Source organism: Limulus polyphemus, unplaced genomic scaffold (assembly GCF_000517525.1).
Source record: "Limulus polyphemus unplaced genomic scaffold, Limulus_polyphemus-2.1.2 Scaffold68, whole genome shotgun sequence".
Taxonomy (NCBI): domain Eukaryota; kingdom Metazoa; phylum Arthropoda; class Merostomata; order Xiphosura; family Limulidae; genus Limulus; species Limulus polyphemus.
Window position 1 is genome coordinate 214,823 of NW_013665678.1, and position 18,628 is coordinate 233,450.

The following is an 18,628-nucleotide window of genomic DNA, read 5'->3' on the forward strand; positions in this document are numbered from 1 at the left end:
TGTTACTACTGTAGAGAGAAATCGGAATTGAATAATAATAGATAATTAATTGTTACAGTGTGTCACGCGTTATTCAAACACCTATAAGACGTTAGGTTATTAGTGGTGAGTAGAGGACTATACATGTAAAACAAAAAAATTGCTTAGATTCTACCACTATATGAGGCCTACTTGTTTCTTTTGCTCTTCCAAGCAGAATTGATGAAAATAATATATTAGGCTTCTACGTGATCTCTTCTTCATTTAAATTCTCGTTTTGGTGAAGAAAAGAAATTTACAAATAACAAAATAACAGTCACTGTTCAGTCAGCTCTCTAAAATTATATGCATCTCTAAACAACGAGGCTACATGCACAGTAAACAGTTACGTTTTAGCCCTAGCACTTAATAACTGACAGTCTTTTCGTAATCGGTGTGCATTTGACAGAAAAATGAAAAACTAATACAGGATCAAGCAAGTGCAAAAATCAAGAGCTTTGGTAAAGTGTTGAACTGTGCAAACATTTTAAGTAGAGGTTACACTTCATTAATTCCTGAAATCATTCTGTAAACTATGTTAACTCAAGTACACTGGAGACTATCTTGTTTCTTCTTGTAAATATATTGTTTTATTCAATAATTATTTAGTTTTTTTTATGGTCGTTCCCACCTTTAGCTTGCAAAACTTTCAGTTCTTTAGCGTTCCATATACGTGATTCCGTTTTTTTTTGTATTGGAAAACGTTTCATGTTTGAAGAACACAAAACGATTTAATGAAATAATGTATACATTAAAGATTTTTCTTTTTTAACAAAGGTAGAATTGAAAAGAGAATCTGTGACGTAAAGGCCAAATGCATTATTTGATTGGCTGTACCCTCTGCTGTGTAATCTCGAATATTGAATTCGGCGAAATCTCATAACATTATTCACATACCTAAATTAATTTAGGTTAACTGTATAATGAAGTAACAGGGACTCAAAACCCAATAGATATATATTTTGTTATTATTCTTTATACTTTATGATGTAAGGCAAGGATTTTAATGACAATAATATTAAATTCAGTTGAGTGGTTTTCTTATACAAAAGTTAGCCCTCGGAGTTCAAAATAACAGAACAAAAGAACTCACCTCTCGTGCATGACGTGATACGATCTTAGAGATGTACATTTAACACTCCAGTCTAAGGCGCCTTGCTCGTTACAGATACTGATACTGAATCGCCCATAGTTGGCTCGGATCAGCTGGATTAAGTGTCCTTCTTTACAAGTTATCCTTAAATCTCTTCCTTCACAGGCGTAAACTGTTCTGTACTCCAGCCGCTCTACAAAAAGGATACAAGTGAAGAATATGAAGATACTGAAGAAGAGATATGTCTAAATCAAGCAAGAATACAAGTGAAGAATATGAAGATACTGAAGAAGAGCTATGTCTAAATCAAGCAAGGATACAAGTGAAGAATATGTAGATACTGAAGAAGAGACTATGTCTAAATCAAGCAAAGATACAAGTGAAGAATATGAAGATACTGAAGAAGAGCTATGTCTAAATCAAGCAAGGATACAAGTGAAGAATATGAAGATACTGAAGAAGAGATGTGTCTAAATCAAACAAGAATACAAGTGAAGAATATGAAGATACTGAAGAAGAGATGTGTCTAAATCAAGCAAGGATGCAAGTGAAGAATATGAAAATACTGAAGAAGAGATGTGTCTAAATCAAACAAGAATACAAGTGAAGAATATGAAGATACTGAAGAAGAGATATGTCTAAATCAAGCAAGGATGCAAGTGAAGAATATGTAGATACTGAAGAAGAGATGTGTCTAAATCAAACAAGGATGCAAGTGAAGAATGTGAATATACTGAAGAAGAGATATGTCTAAATCAAGCAAGGATGCAAGTGAAGAATGTGAATATACTGAAGAAGAGATATGTCTAAATCAAGCAAGGATATAAGCGAATAATATGAAGATACTGAAGAAGAGATGTGTCTAAATCAAGCAAGGATACAAGTGAAGAATATGAAGATACTGAAGAAGAGATGTGTCTAAATCAAGCTACAATGATGCATAAGTCTGTTAGTAGGCAATGTGTGGGTGATATTACACCACAGTAACATTGATTATACGACACCACTTTTACTGCCCCATTATGGGTTTCCACTACGACGAGTTCTCGTTTTGAGCGAAACGTCTCGTTGGCAGTGGTGACAAGTAAAGAAAGTATAACTGAAACGGTATTGAATATATTCCTCTTCATGAGCCAGTAAAGAGTAATTCAAATTAAATTAAAAACAGAAAGACCAAGGGAATAAATGCAACTATATTTAATCAAACGTTTCCAAATCTACAAAGTCCATCATCAGTAATCTGTAAAAATATATAGATTAAAGATCACACGAATTTATACACATGAGACCTGAAGTAAATCAAGAATTAACAACATGTTGGAAACAAAGAACCTTCTTTCTACTCTGTCGCTTTCATTAGTCGTCTGCGAATACACTTCAAGTGTGTGTAATGCCACCTATGCTTTTATTAGTCGTCTACGAATACACTTCAAGTGTGTGTAATGCCACCTATGCTTTTATTAGTCGTCTACGAATACACTTCAAGTGTGTGTAATGCCACTTATATTGATAAAACTTTACACCTGTGAACATACAGGTGTATCGAGCAGAACTGGTTAGAAACACCAACCACTCTATTTCTAATGATAATTTTATACTTATAACATCGGGTTCTTCCAACTATGAATCATTCATCAAAGAACATTTACTGGTACTGAGTGAACAATTAATGACGATGACCTTAGCGCCTTTGACTAACTGTATTTTGATTTTTTTCCAGCTACTCATACATACTGCAATTTCATTGATTCCATAAATTCTGTGAACATAAATTGTTATTATACAGTACTTTTTGTGATGTACTAAATACCCTTTCAATTTAAGGAACGTGATCTGTGTATCGTCTTCAAAATGTATATTTGTTTACAGATCGCTGATGACGAAATTTATAGATTCCGAAACGTATGATTAAAATGTTTGTCGCGGTACTTCTGTTTTCCATTAAACTCCGGTTTCCACCTAGTGGATCTATTATTGATCTTATACTTGTGTAATCACAAATATTACCTATTCTACAAGCTTCAAACATCCTTATGCGTTCTTACTAATAATGAGGGTTTCTGTATTCACAAACACGACCTTTTATGTGAACAGTACCAACGAAAACAGAAGTAATATGAATGTTAAGTAAACACGTGAACTGTATAGGGATGTATTCAAACGTATTATATAATCCTCAACCATTTTTTATATATTTTCTGGAAGGTCTTCTTTGTAATCTATGGTAATTTTGCAAGAACGAAACACCTCAAGGTGCAAAATTTTAAAACTGAGAATTCCAATTTGGTGAATGTCATCAGTGTAGTCAATATGTGGATAATGAACAAAATAGTTTGTTCTTGTAAAGGATCCACTAGGTGGTTACATAATGATACAGACTAATGGCGAATTTAGATATTTTCATGTGCATATATTACTGTGAATAGTTTACTAAAATCAATAAACCGTGTTTGTTTTTACATTCATGTTCAAAATGTGTGTTATTATATAAAATAGAATGTAATGACCTGTTCACATGTTCCTCGTGTTTCTACGTTATAATTATAAATAGCAATATAAAGCCAGCTCTGCTATGCACTTCACTGAGTACTAAATACTCTACTTACAGTTTCGTCGTTACACATTTGTTTATATTTTAAATGTTTGCTTGTTTTGGAGCTGTCTTTTGTCATACAACAGATTTTGAAAGCTCGTAGCAAATGTCACTAAAACATACTTTTCATATTTATCAGTTGAAATTTGGCAACATACCTCAAAATGCTAATACAAACACAAAACACAGCTTAAAATACAACAAATTTATATAGGCTCAGTGTTAAGTCTGAAGGCTTATAAAGCTAAAAACTGAGTTTAAATATCCGTTGTGGATACAGCACTGATAGCTTACAGTGCAACTTTGCGATTAACAACAAAATCTATTTATTAAAAGATACATACTTCTGCTCCAAGAAATTAAATATTCAAATTTCATTATAGCTTTGTTAACTTTTCACAATTATAATTTTAACAGTTATCAGTGCTGTATCCACAACAGATATTTAAACTCAGTTTTTAGCTTTATAAGCCTTCAGACTTAACACTGAGCCAATCAGTGCTGTATCCACAACGGATATTTAAACTCGGTTCTTTAGCTTTATAAGTCTTCAGACTTAACACTGAGCCACCAGGGAGGCTTGTAAATATAATACAACAAATGATGTCATATTATTAGATTCCTTTCATAAAAAAGTACAACCTCAATGTGATTGTCTTTGATACTTTTTGTTAGCCTTCTGGAACTAACAAAATTATAAATAAAAAAAAAACATGTTGTAACCATATATAATGTGAATTCGAGTAAAAATAAGATTTTTAATGTATGTCCTGATGTTACGTTTTCAATGAAAATTAGTTCAGTCTGACAGAAACTAGAACATTCAAGAAGAAACTCTTTGGACTAAAGACCAACTACAAACTTACAAAACGATGACTAAAATAGCAGGAAAATGAAAGAAGTAAATAATCCTACAGATCCAGGATTTTTACCCTAGAACTCCTGATTGTTTTGTGTTCGGAGTAAATGTCTGTGATATTTTAAAAGATATTTTTTTACTTGAAGGTAAAAAAATTAAATATATATATATACAATATAGTTGTTTGTTTCATATACAAAGAATATCTACGAGAGCAGTCCTTAATTTTGAGCTGATACACTAGAGGGAAGATAGCAACTCATGAGCACTCATTACCAACTCTAATCGAATAGTAGGTTTTGACTGTCGCTCTTATCACTCATCCACGGCCTCAGAGTGCGGAGCGCGTTTTTATGGACCTGGAACGCAAATCATGGACCCTCGGGTTTCACAGCCTGGTACGCTAGCCACCAAGTAACGCCCGGCCTTCTAAAGAAAATTTTATCATGGAATTATAAAAGCACACGACAAAGCTTTCTCAAAGAGACGCAAAATAATCTTTCTATTCGAGTACATTACTATGCTCTTTTTTCGGGTGGTGAATAACAGCGCACAACTTACTGAAGTTCGACTAAATAAGAATGATGTTGACGTGGAGTGTTCTTACTGACAGGAAGTCAACATTGTACAGCAAACTTAGAGCAGTAACAGTTGTGTTATTTTTGTCATGTATGTCATATTGCAGTACGTTGACGATGTTTCATATAACTTGTAGATAACTACGGCTGTTTCACACCTGTCACGGTATAAATGATGATTATTTTCTCTATATATGATTTTAATTGAATTCCATTATACAGCACAAAATTAAACGAGTAAGTCAAATCAAACGTTACTACAATATTATTTACGCAATTTCACTTCTCACTAAGATCACAGCTTTGTTAAACATTAGTTAAAACAGGTCTGAGGGAGTGTGTGTTACAGTGTCGCCATTTTCGAGCCAGTCCTTTCTAAGGTTCATTTACAGATTAATCTGAACTAGCAATACATATAAATATATCAAAATTTTAACTTATGGAAATTAATAGTTAAAAAAGCACTCCAATAAAAGGGTATAAAATACGTAAACTGACTAATCAAACATAGAAATTTCTTTAGCATCATCACTTTAAAAGTTGTTGTCTGAACTCAACATAACTGTCTTAGTCTTTAGGTATCGCCAAATTACCCAAAAAAACACGTAGCTGACGCTAAAATTTTTATAACGCCTTTTGCGTAGAAGTTTTATAGACTTTTTAATCTATTTACGTATGTGCATCCATCATATAACACAGGAGAAAATGTGTTGTAACCCAAGTTAAGAATTAATAATAATTGTAATAGAGAATTAACACTTTAGTCAGCTGCAAAGAACAGTTACAACAATTCACGAAAACCATTCTTCCATGCATGGACAACTTCATAAAATAATTTTCAAGGTGCTGTAAGGATTAAAGTCTCTATATTTTGCTAGTGACAGTCGGTGTTTCCTTTGCATATCTTATGGACTTTGATTAACGCTTAATTATACTTCCATGCGAGAAAAGATGTTACTCAACATTAAATAAACAGTTTTATATTTATATGATTGTTTAATGTTGAGTAACATCTTTACATTATACTCTCGTTATCAAACTTCTTCTCCTGTTATACCTGTGATGTCGTGTTTTTATATTTATACACAACATCACAGTAATAACAGGAGAAGAAGTTTGATACTCAACATTAAACAAACATTTTTATATTTATACACAACATCACAGTAATAACAGGAGAAAAAGTTTGATAACGAGAGTATAATGTAAAAGTTATCTATAGATCTCTATCATGTAATGATAACCGCACATATTATACATTTCTACTCAAATTTACTTTTAGTCAGCACTCTGTATACGAATGTGTTCCCATCTATCTATTAGTATAACCAAATTATGATAAACAAGCTTTCAACGTAAGCATTTATCCGTTATTTTCTGTTACCTAATTAAAGTGAATACCGTGAAGCCTACATTAGACTCTTTTTCTTGTTCTTTACTTTAATGTCTGGATAGACATTATGTACTGCTTAGTTTTCTTAGTTTTTAGGTAATGTATTGTTTCAAGCAGTAGCTTCAGGAGGCCCTTCCCTTAACTTGGCCGTTTAATTAACTGCTTTGACACATGAATGCCATTGGATCTTAAAAGGCGGCTTTGGTTTGAAAGGAATATGTAATCTGTTGAAAAATTAAATGTCTGTTTTGATATAACAAAAAAAGGAAACAAATTCATGAAAACGTACAAGACTAGGAAATAATACTGGTACTTTAATTATACTCATCTTGTTATCAGAGTGAGATAATTCCCCAATATCCAAATTACACACTTCCCTATGTATGATAAGCATTAGAGAAAAGTGAAAATCTGGAATTGTAACAAAATGGTGGAACAGGAACAAAATACAGAGCTTATTCGTATATGTTTTTAATTCGTTTATTAACAGATAGAACTTGGAAATACTCAGATTTCTGCACATCGCATAAAACTTTTATGAATCTTACTCAAACTTAAAAAAATGATAACTAAAATTTCTGGAAAACGACAGAAGTAAATACAGATCCAGGATTTCGCTCAATAGAGCACTTACGATTTTTCTAGTTCCAATGAAACTTCCGTGCTAGTTTTTAAAGGATATATTTTTATTAAAATGTGGAAAAAAAGAAATAATATATATATATATATATATACAATATATTGTAAATTTATTTACTTTTTAAAAGTCAATTACTTTTTGTTTTTTTTTTGTTTCGTTTTTTTCAGGGGGGGGGGCATTCGCACAAAGCTACACGACGATTACCTATGCTAGAAATCCCTAATTTGAGCTGATAGACTAGGGGGAAGGCAGCTAAGCAATTGAGATTATCGCCTACTCTTGTAATACTCTCATATTTCATAACTTACTGAAGTTAGGCTAAATAAGAATGATCTTGTAGTGGAGTGCTCCTAACGACAGGAATCTAACATTGAAGAGTGCACTTAACGCAATAACACTTGTTGAGTTACGTTTGTGTCATTTTTTGTTATATATGTATGTTATTTCAATACTCTCCATGTTACTTATTGATATTATTGGCTAATTCACGACTGCCATTGAAAATGAAAACGACTGTTTATTATGATTTTTATTTTGATTGGATTTCATTATATAGCATAAAATTAAACGAGTAAGTCAAATCAAACGTTACTACAATATTATTTAAGAAATTTCACTCTCACTAAGATCACAGCTTTGTCAAACATTAGTTAAAACAGGTCTGAAGGAGTGTGTGTTACAGTGTCGCCATTTTCGAGCTAGTCCTTTCTAAGGTTCATTTACAGATTAATCTGAACTACCAATACATATAAATATATCAAAATCTTAAGTTGCGCAAATTAATAGTTTAAAAAAGGAATTCAATGAAAAGATACAAATATGTAAACTGACTATTCAAACATATATATTTCTTTAGGATCACCACATCAAAAGGAACTAATTAAGTTGCTACTTGTACTCAACATAACTGTCCTAGTTCTGAAGACTTCTAAATAATCCATTGACACGTAACTAAAGCTAACACATTCTTCGCATAAGCTTTACAGACTTTTCATCATTATACGCACATACGTTACAATGTGCTGACTTACCTTTCTTTCTTTGTTTTTAGAGCAAAGCCATATTAGACTATCTGCTGTGTCTACCGGAGGACTCGAACCCCAAATTTTAGTGTTGTCCCACCGGGGGGACATACTGACTTAAGAATACATAGGCGGAAAATTGTTGTATTCCAGATTAAGAATTAACACTTGAGTCATTTGCAAGAAACATTTTTAAGAATGTGCGAAAACCATTCCTTCATGGCCAAGTTGCTGAAATACCTTACAAAGTGCTCAAAAGCTTAAAGTCTAAACTTATTTTGCTAATGACTATAGGTGCTCTCTTCACATAACTCATGGACTTTGTTTAATGCTTAATTAACTCCTTATACGTCATGCGAGGAAAGACGGTATTCAGTATTCACCTCACACTTTTTCATGTGCATATACAACGTCACAGATGTAACATACATGTATTTTGAAAATGAGAATATAACGTAAAAGTTATTTGCTAATTTCAGCTATTAGGCTTGTGTCATTTAATTATAACCACACATACCTCACGTTAAATTTCAAACTTTCCTTATGTCAGCCCTATAAATACTAATGTGTACCTATCTTATAAACAAATTATGATAGACAAGCTTTCAAAACAAACATTTCTTCATTATTTTCTGCTACCTAATTAAAGTGAATACTGTGAAGCCTACATCAGACTCTTTTTCTTGTTCTTTATTAAGATTTAACTCCTTAGTCTCTGGATAGACATCATGTACTGCTTAGTTTTCTTAGTTTTTAGTACATGTATTGTTTCAAGCAGTAGCTTCAGAAGACCCTTCCCTTAATCTGGTCGTTTAATTAACTGCTTTGACACATGAATGCCATTGGATCTTAAAAGGCGGCTTTGGTTTGAAAGGAATATGTAATCTGTTAAAAAATTAAATGTCGTTTTTTATATAACAAAAAAAATGGACACTACGTCATAATAACGTACAAGACAAGGAAATAATACTGGTACTTTAATTACACCCCAGATGAGTATAATGTTCATCAAAGTGAGATAATTCCCCAAGACCGAAATTACACACTTTCATATGTCTGATAAGCATTAGTGGAATGTGAAAATCTGAAACTGTAACAGATGCTCCAAGCGGAACAAAATAGAAAACTTACATGAAGCCTAGTCTTATTCTTTCAAATTGTTTTTGTCCAGGGTTACTGGCTAGGGATGGAACTCCTCCAAACCGGTATAACTCAGTGTCAAGAGGTAAGGCTTCACATTTATTCTATATTATAACTTCGTTAACTAGCATAGAGAACTTAGAAATACTCAGATTTCTATTCAGTGCATAGAACGTTTACGATTCTATTGAGATAAACGCTCACTTATGCTGTAAACAACGACAACAACAACAACAAAACCTCTGTACCCTTTTTTTAAGAATACATACAAAAAATGTTATGATATGAACGCCTTTCCAAAGCTAGTGCAACGTGATTATAATTAATCATACTTATTATAAGACATTAGTATTAAGCCTATTATATTGTTAACACTGCATTCTTTATTTACCACCTTAGATATTTTTCAAGAATTAGAAGAATGTATACTAATAGTATTCCAACTAATAGTATTCCAACCATACTATGTTCGCCATAACAAATACATGTTTACATAATAATAATAATACTTGTTGTTATAACAAATTGGTTGGTTGTTTGAAGTTAAGCACAAAGCTACACAATGGGCTATCTGTGCTCTGCCCACCACGGGTATCGAAACCCGGATTCTAGCGTTGTAAGTCCGCAGACAAATGGCGTATGTAAATAGTTTTCCGACCTCACTACGTTCGCCATAACTAACACATGTTCACACCATAACAATAGTTGTTATAACAAATATTTTATCTTATCTATTTTGGAATAAATACATAAATATTTTAATCAAACTAAGGTATCGCACAGATGTAAAGAAACAAATTTCGGGAAACAATCTATAGAGTAAGAACGATAAAATATTCCTTAAATAATCACTTGATTAAAAATAGAACCATCACTGAACGTAGACATTTATCATATAGCGATATCTTTTCTTTAGACGTTATATTCAACGTACCTGTCTTTATCTTCGGAAACATAAAAAAAGTAACATATTTCCTCTACATATGGTTCTCTTTGTGTGACGAGAATGAAAGATTTGTATATATAGATGTAAATATAAGTCTTTATTTTCAATGAGGTAGTTTCGAAGATACATTCGAAATTCCAAAAAATAAAAAAATAAAATCAGGTACACAGTTGAGCTCATCTATGTTTAGAAAAGTGCTATCTACGCCACTTCTTATTCCATCTCTAAACGTCGAGATAGGGTTCTTGTCACGTGCACGTGCTGTATGTCTTTTTCCCCAGTCAACACTGTGGAAGGAAGTAAGGAAGAAGAGGAGGATATATATATGTAGAAGAATGATGCCGCCAATTTTTCACGGTCCATATCTTTCAGCTTGTCTCACTCAGCACCAAGGCGGTACTAGTGCCTTTACTCGTTCATTAAAAACATGTCACAGTTGGCGAGGTAGGGCAGCTGTGACTATAAAAGAAAAAAAATGAACCAGCAAGCCGTTTTTATTCTTATTAACGTGCAAGGAGAAAGAGCAATCATCTATATCCATCTGTCTATCAGTGCCCCCCCCTCCGGTGATTCAGTGGTAAATTTGTGGACTTATTACGCTAGAATTTTGAATTCGATTCCCGAGGCCGACACGGCCCACTTCGTACATTCGTTTTTATCAATGTGGTAGATCGTGGGAACCATCAGGGGAAACTAGTTATTTCTACCCAGTGCTCTGTAGATGTGTTTCTAATTACAAGTAGGTAACAAGGAAAAATTCACGTCATATATTGGGTATAGGGTGGTATATCAGGTGTTATAACACAACTATTATTATAAAAGAACGTTATACTAGAAAAATAAACATCAAGGTTATTTGCTCTTTGCGTTAACACTAAGCAGTACAGTCATTATGACCAATGTTGACTGATGCTCAGTCAACCATATATACCATCTGATCAAACGTACGAAAACCAATAATAACTGTTTATCTATCTATGCTTATTATTGTCTACTCCAATACAAAGCCAACTACCAGGTGTTTTACTCCATTCTTAAGTCGTTGCTGTATTAATTAAGCAAGCTTGCCATAAAAACAAAGCGTTGCTACATAAATTCAGCCATAAGAATAACAGTGTTGTTATTGTTGTTGTTATCTGGATGTGCTAGTTGTGAGCGAAGTAGCTTCGACCTGATACAATGGTATTGGCAAAAAGTTCCATAAAATGTTTTGAGAGGTTTGTCCAATAATAATTTCAATGCATTTATGAAACTGTTTTGATAATTATTGTACAATATAATAATTCCACGGTAATCTGATTATGAGAGTGGATTGGCAGATGACAAGATTGGTAAATAGATATTTCTTTGACAATTTCATATACAATTTTGCAGCAATATTCACGAAAAGTTTTTTTTTTATATCGTTTCATAAGCTATAATATAGCAATTACTCGGACTGATGTTGTAAATTGAACTACAGAGATAGTAATAAGTTCGTGTAAAATACTTAAGTTATGTTGGCAAAAAGACAGGTGTTTGTTTCTCGAGAATACTGCTTTCTTTAAAAGTTCATGGTCATCATCCAATTAACATGCCACAGGGCTAAGTATAGGAATAACTCAACTAACCCAATCCCTTCCCTGTTCTCCCTTAGGCATAATAAACCTGTCATCGCCAGGCAATTAAAACAAGGATTCAGCATGTTAAATTATCATAGGTAAATGATACACGTGAAAGCCGCTCTGATACCAAGATAATTTATTAATGGCTGGTTAACGTTGTAATGTCCCAGTGCATATATGTATTCCTGGTTAGATCGAGGTGATTAAAAGGAAATCAGTGTATTATATTATAACGCATACATCATACTAATATTTCAACATTTAAAAGCCAAGTATTTGAAAGACACTTCAAATGTTGCATGTTATGAAATCAATTATTTGTATATCTATTTCGACTCAATCCATAGTCTAAAATCAATCCCCCTTTTTTTTCTAAATTCTAAAAATTCTTTCTGAGATAGACAGATAGGGTTATTTTATCTTTAAAGAATGTTTATGAGGACTGACAAACCAAAATAAACTTAGCTTTTAAACCAAAAAGATCGTCGGAATGTTTAAAAAAATGAAAGCGAAATTTTTGGTTTGAGAGTGTTTTTGAAATAAAATCCACTGTAGTAAATACTGTCAGACTTGATTATCACGCCGTCTACTGGTTACCGCGTCTGGCTGCGGACTATGGGTTTGAGGACCGAGACGTGAAGCCTGAACACTTTCAGCTGTGGGCACGTTATAAAAGTGACAGTCAGTCTCGTTATTTGATTCAAAGTATCTGACAAAAACCTTTCATACAGCGCGTGCTGTTAACTAGCTGCATTCTCTCTGATCAGTCGTTCAAAATAAGGGATGGATATACCTGGCCCCGAAGAGGAAGGGGGGAGGGTCTCTAACCTGGCAATTTAGTTCACGTGCGCACGTGATGTTGTTCAAGCTGGAAATTCCAATTACGTTTTCTTCATTTTTTAGTTTTAAAGGATACAAACTTGTTTTGCTCATCAAATGTTTATAATATATAGCAAAAATATCGAAGTATACTATTAGACGTGGTTAAACATGGTGGTCGAAACACCTGTATTATATTTCTCAGGTAATTTATAGTTTGTTGTTATCTCAATCTTTTATCCTGAGCTAGAAATAATTAAAATGCTCACTTTCTTCATTTCTGCAATATTAACAAATGACACGGACAGGCGCCAGGTTCTCAAGTATAATTCGATATACAATAATAACTGTTTAGGCCATTTTACGTCCTGTAGATTCCGAAATATCGCTTTGTTCTAGAGTTAGGCCTAATGTGTTTTGCTTACACATTCTGAAATATATTTGTGTCTTTTTTTTTTCTAACTAACAGCAAGTAGAGTTTCAATTACGGCCAAAAATATCTGGTTCACCCGGAGATCGTGAAAAGCCACAACACCAGACATACGTGGATTGGGCATTGTGGTCAGCAAAAAAAAAGAAAAAAAAGGTAGACCAGGTTCGAAAATAGTTAATTATGTTTGTCATAAATATAAAGAAGTAACTACCTATTGACAAGTTTAGAGTATGTGCATATAACTGCTTGTGAATATACATTATTCGCTACATATCCTTGCTCACGTCAATACTATTATTTTAACTCTGATTCACATGGCGATGTTGGCAAAATCCAAGTTCATAATTCGATTGACTAGTTTTATGAACGTCCTGAATTTGACGGCTTTATAATTTTCTCGTACACGAAACATGCTGATGGCATAAGACTCTGAATACGAATGACCAACAAGTGAGCAAATCATGTTGGGAAAAGACAAGCGAGTAGACGAAGCTCATCGATACAAGCTTCATCGCGGTCAGCTGTCTTCGGAATTAAGAGAAAACAAGTACTTGTTGGGAGGAGCTAGCCACTAAACCAGACCAGTTTACTGTACCGGTAGACCGAGTCTAAGTAGGAAAATGAACAGAAATGTGCCCTTTTAGATTTCTGGGGAAGGCCCCGTGAAAATAATTCTTCTTAGAACTTAATAAGGCAACACGAGAGGCAGCATGTAAGTACTGACGTTAGCCTTTCTAACATAAAATTGCGATATGTCTGCGGACTTTCAACGGTAGAAACCGGATTTCGACACCCATGGTGGGCAGAGTACAGATAGCCCATTGTGTAGCTTTGTGCTTAACTTCAAACAAACAAACAATCTAACATAAGATTGTGAACGTAATAATGAAACATAACTTTTACCCTTGGTAATCTGTTCAAATTGTTTAGACGTAAAACAATTTTACAGTATTAACTGAATTCCAGTTCATAGTTTGTTTGTTTGTTTGTAATTAAGCATAAAGGTACACAATGGGCTATCTGTGCTCTGCCCACCACGGGTATCGAAACCCAGATTCTAGCGTTACAAGTCCGCAGACATACCACTGTGCCACTGTGGGGGGGGGGGGGCTGGTTCATAGTCACGTCCCTGTGCCTCAAAAACGCACTCCGCACTCTATGGCCGTTTCTATAGCAACGGGACGCGAATAACTAATATTTGGATTCATAATCAGGGCACGCTTATCACTAGGCCACGACTAGCCCATTTGTAAGTGAAGTTGCAACTTTGAGAAAGTATAGTAAGTAACTTTCCAATATTAAGATTTTACACCAAATTTCTAAAAAGAAAGAAAAAACATACGACAGGAATAATCTAACCCTGGAATCAACCTTAGTGTCTGAAAAAGAAAGACGTTGTTCACTATGAAAATCATTTCAAAAACGTGTTCAATATATGTCCTTCCTAGTTATTTTACCAATTATAATTTTAGAAGACACAAACTTCAGGCATCAAAAAAGGTTTCTCGACCCTAATGACCACCGACTTTTTTTTGTAATTTTAATCAACCTAACGTGGGCTAAATGTTCAAGTTATAAAATCCCAAAGATTCTGATATAGCTGCCCTAATTCTCAACTACTAACCAGGGGGAAAGCAGTCAATACGCAACATCGCCGCCACAAAGATTTGTCCGGTTCTTTAAACCAAACAACACGCCCACAGTTGAAAGTATGAAGTGTATTCAGAAGCATCATGTCTCAAACCCTGGACCGATAAATCCGTAACCCAACATGATATCCACTAATTCACGCTCGAGCGTTTAAATTTGGTTTGTCCCTATGTTAGCAGTGAAAGACTAGAGGGAAGGCAGCTAGTCATCACCACCCACCGCCAACTCTTGGGCTACTCTGTTACCGACGAATAGTGGGATTGACCCTCACATTATAACGTCCCCACGGCTGAAAGAGCGAGTCTGTTTGGTGGGACAAGGATTCGAACCTGCGACCCTCAGATTGCGAGTTAAGCAACCTAACCACCTGGTGTTTATAATTTGATTAGAAAGAAACATACACATAGGGTGGCATTCCTTGCTGTACAACAAAAAGAAATTGTTATTTTTTATCAAAATTTTAATCCAATGTGTTGAATAAATTTCGATAAAGTTCGTGTCACGTATTTTTATTAACAGTGATATTACTTCTGAATATAAAAATGATTCTAGGATAATAAAACTTCAATATTAATAAAACCCACATAGCCTCGATGCTATATATTCGTACTGCTTAGGGTACAACAAGTCAAGGTGGAAATATGCTTAATGGTTAGTATATAAAAAAAAAGAAATAATGAGGCACATTCATCAAAATCATGCCCGTATTTAGGCAAGTTTTTCATTTGTAAGCCTCATTAGGCAGATGTCTTAGATGGTAGATGGGCTCCCCCCGTGTCGCCGACTTTTTACCTGTCTTTTGCCTGATTTTCAGCAGGGGGTGCCTTACGGAGATTGAGTTGAACAATTATTTCGTCCTGTACTTTAACAAAGACCAAATTTTGCTACTTGCTGATGTATTTTAAATGTCAGTTCTCTGTGCACACCCCTAAATATTAGACGGCTTTAATAAATCTCAAATGCAGAGGCCTCCGCTGATTCACAGTGCCCCCTGGCGACACATTCCCCGTCGTAGCTCTACCTCATTCATCAAGGCGACTAGAAGGTCGACCCTGTTCCTTTACATGCCGTGATCACCCAGCCAATATTCTAACGTTGCCGCTCCTCGCCCTCTGCAATAAACTCCCATCCCAATAGGGAGTGGAACCCCCTGTGGCCACCCGCCCCTTCAGACGGCCCTGATGAGACTTCTAACGTCTAATATTCTCATCTAGGGTCTTTTCGTTGATAGCCTGCTGCTGCTATATATATATATATATATATACCCTGTGACCAACCAACACAGAAATAAGTATTACTGGATTATTTACATTTGTTAAGCATTACATTTTCATGCAACGTAGATCAAGTAAAATGAAGGTTCCTAATAGTTAATACCGAAAGTTGTTTTGAAAATAAGTGACTTCATTTAGTGGAGGTGTATTGAGTGTTTCCACATAAACTGCGTTGCTCTTATATGTCACCACGTAATATAGAAATGTTACACATGGTCTATTACTTACCTGCACGTTACCTGTTTACTGTTTCATACATCATTGTCCTACGAGGAAAAAACAGTGTTCTCTTCTCTTTAGACATACATACATTTAGTGACATTCTATTACGTTCTTCAAATAATTCTTAAAATTCTTAACACAACCAGTGAAATAATAAATGGATTTCGTGTAAATTAAATCTAAAAATGCACTTGATGTACTTTAGGAGTTTAACTTTTTTATTTATTAAAAAACACACACACATTTAACAATACTCTATACTCAGCAAGAAATATATCGAGTGCGTGGAAGAGAATTCCCGTCCGTGGATTCATTACTGAATCTACACACAGAGAGGTCTAGAATATAATATTTATTAATGCACTTGTCACAAAGAAAAACGTATCCTAACCCAGGTAATGTTTTCTTTTCATCATATACTAAATATTCTTGGAAATGCATATAAAGTATGTACTTGGTTGCGTGTTGATTAAAAACAGATATAATTGATAGGAATATGCACGCTAAGTCCTATACATGTGAGTGTTTGTGAATGCGTGTGTTCGAGAGTGATTTTCATAGTAATTTTGTCCTACTCCATTTGTGTGTCATGCATAAACATTATTACACTCTGTAATAACCTTCATATGATGGTCTATAAGAACTATTTTATGAAGATAACTCCGCCCAAGTTCAAGCACTTATTATACATACATAACGGTTACAGATACGGATGTTCACTACTGGTTATAGAACATCAGTCATTAAACTGTTCTGCTGCTTTGTGTGACTGTTGACTGTTAACATGTGGGCTTTATTGCTTAACACTATACGTCATGAAATTTCATTCATTTTTTTAATACCCTCCCTTTTCATCAGAAAAATGGTAATTGGTGTACGGTGAAATCCTCCTCGCCCACCATTATTATTTTATGTTCTTCTTTGTGAATTAAAATAAAACTTAATTAAGAAAGGTCTTTTGAAAAAAAAAGCCCTGATGTTTTTAAACTAATTATTTATTGAAATTTTGCTTACAGACCACTAAAACTAAAAGACAGATAAAGTTAATTAAAAGACTGAAAAAAAAATGTGAAAAAACCTTGAGTTCAGCTTAATGAGTTGAAAGCTTAACTGCATTAAAACACATAATTCGGCCTAATTGTTAAGTACACCAACTCCAGTCTTCCTCGTTCATAAACTTCCTCTCTACTATGAAGGCTCACCCCTCAGGTGAACGTCTGACTATCAAGATGTAAAGTAACAACTAAATATTAAAATATGGTAGGGCCCACATGGCCAGGTGGTTAGGGCGTTGTATTCGCGATCTGAGGGTCGCGGGTTCGAATCCCCGTCACACCAAACACGCTCGCCCTTTCAGCCGTGTGATGGTCAATCATACTATTCGTTGGTAAAATAATAGCCCAAGAGTTGGTGGTTCCCTCTAGTCTTACACTGCTAAATTAGGGATGGGTAGCGCAGATAACCCTCGTGCAGCTTTGCGCGAAATTAAAAAAACAAAAATATAGTAATATTATTCTATAAGTTTGACTCTAATCTGAACGCGTGAACTTCCAGATTAGTTAAAATATATATAGCATTAAAAATCTTCATCTTAGCATCTTCAAATTAGAAGCATTTCTAAAACGTAGAGTTGACGTTTTTAGAAATAAACAAACCACGTGCCTATCTCCAGTGGCTACAAAAAGGTCCCTTATATTATGTTTATTCGTTTGTATGTAATTAAGCACAAAGCTACACAGTGGGCTAACTGTGCTCACCACGGGTATTGAAACCCGGTTTCTAGCGTCATAAGTCCCTATACAGACAACTAATTATTAGCTTGTTAGGCTACAAAGTGGCATACAACATCGTATATAGACAACTAATTATTAGCTTGTTAGGTTACAAAGTGGCATACAACATCGTATATAGACAACTAATTATTAGCTTGTTAGGCTACAAAGTGGCATACAACATCGTATATAGACAACTAATTATTAGCTTGTTAGGCTACAAAGCGGTATAGAAATCGTATATAGACAACTAATTATTAGCTTGTTAGGCTACAAAGTGGCATACAACATCGTATATAGACAACTAATTATTAGCTTGTTAGGCTACAAAGTGGCATACAACATCGTATATAGACAACTAATTATTAGCTTGTTAGGTTACAAAGTGGCATACAACATCGTATATAGACAACTAATTATTAGCTTGTTAGGCTACAAAGTGGCATACAACATCGTATATAGACAACTAATTATTAGCTTGTTAGGCTACAAAGTGGCATACAACATCGTACATAGACAACTAATTATTAACTTGTTAGGCTACAAAGTGGCATACAACATCGTATATAGAA

At 34.3% G+C, this 18,628-nt stretch overlaps 1 long non-coding RNA gene across 1 annotated transcript in view; it reads right to left on the minus strand.

Moving 5' to 3' along the window:
- Window positions 1–1,114: 1,114 nt before the first annotated feature.
- The window catches only part of LOC111087363, a 53,896-nt gene continuing 36,382 nt past the window's right edge, over window positions 1,115–18,628 (minus strand). Inside the window, exon 3 of the long non-coding RNA XR_002612057.1 lies at window positions 1,115–1,304. This is a non-coding gene — a long non-coding RNA (uncharacterized LOC111087363). The remainder of the gene's footprint in view (window positions 1,305–18,628) is intronic.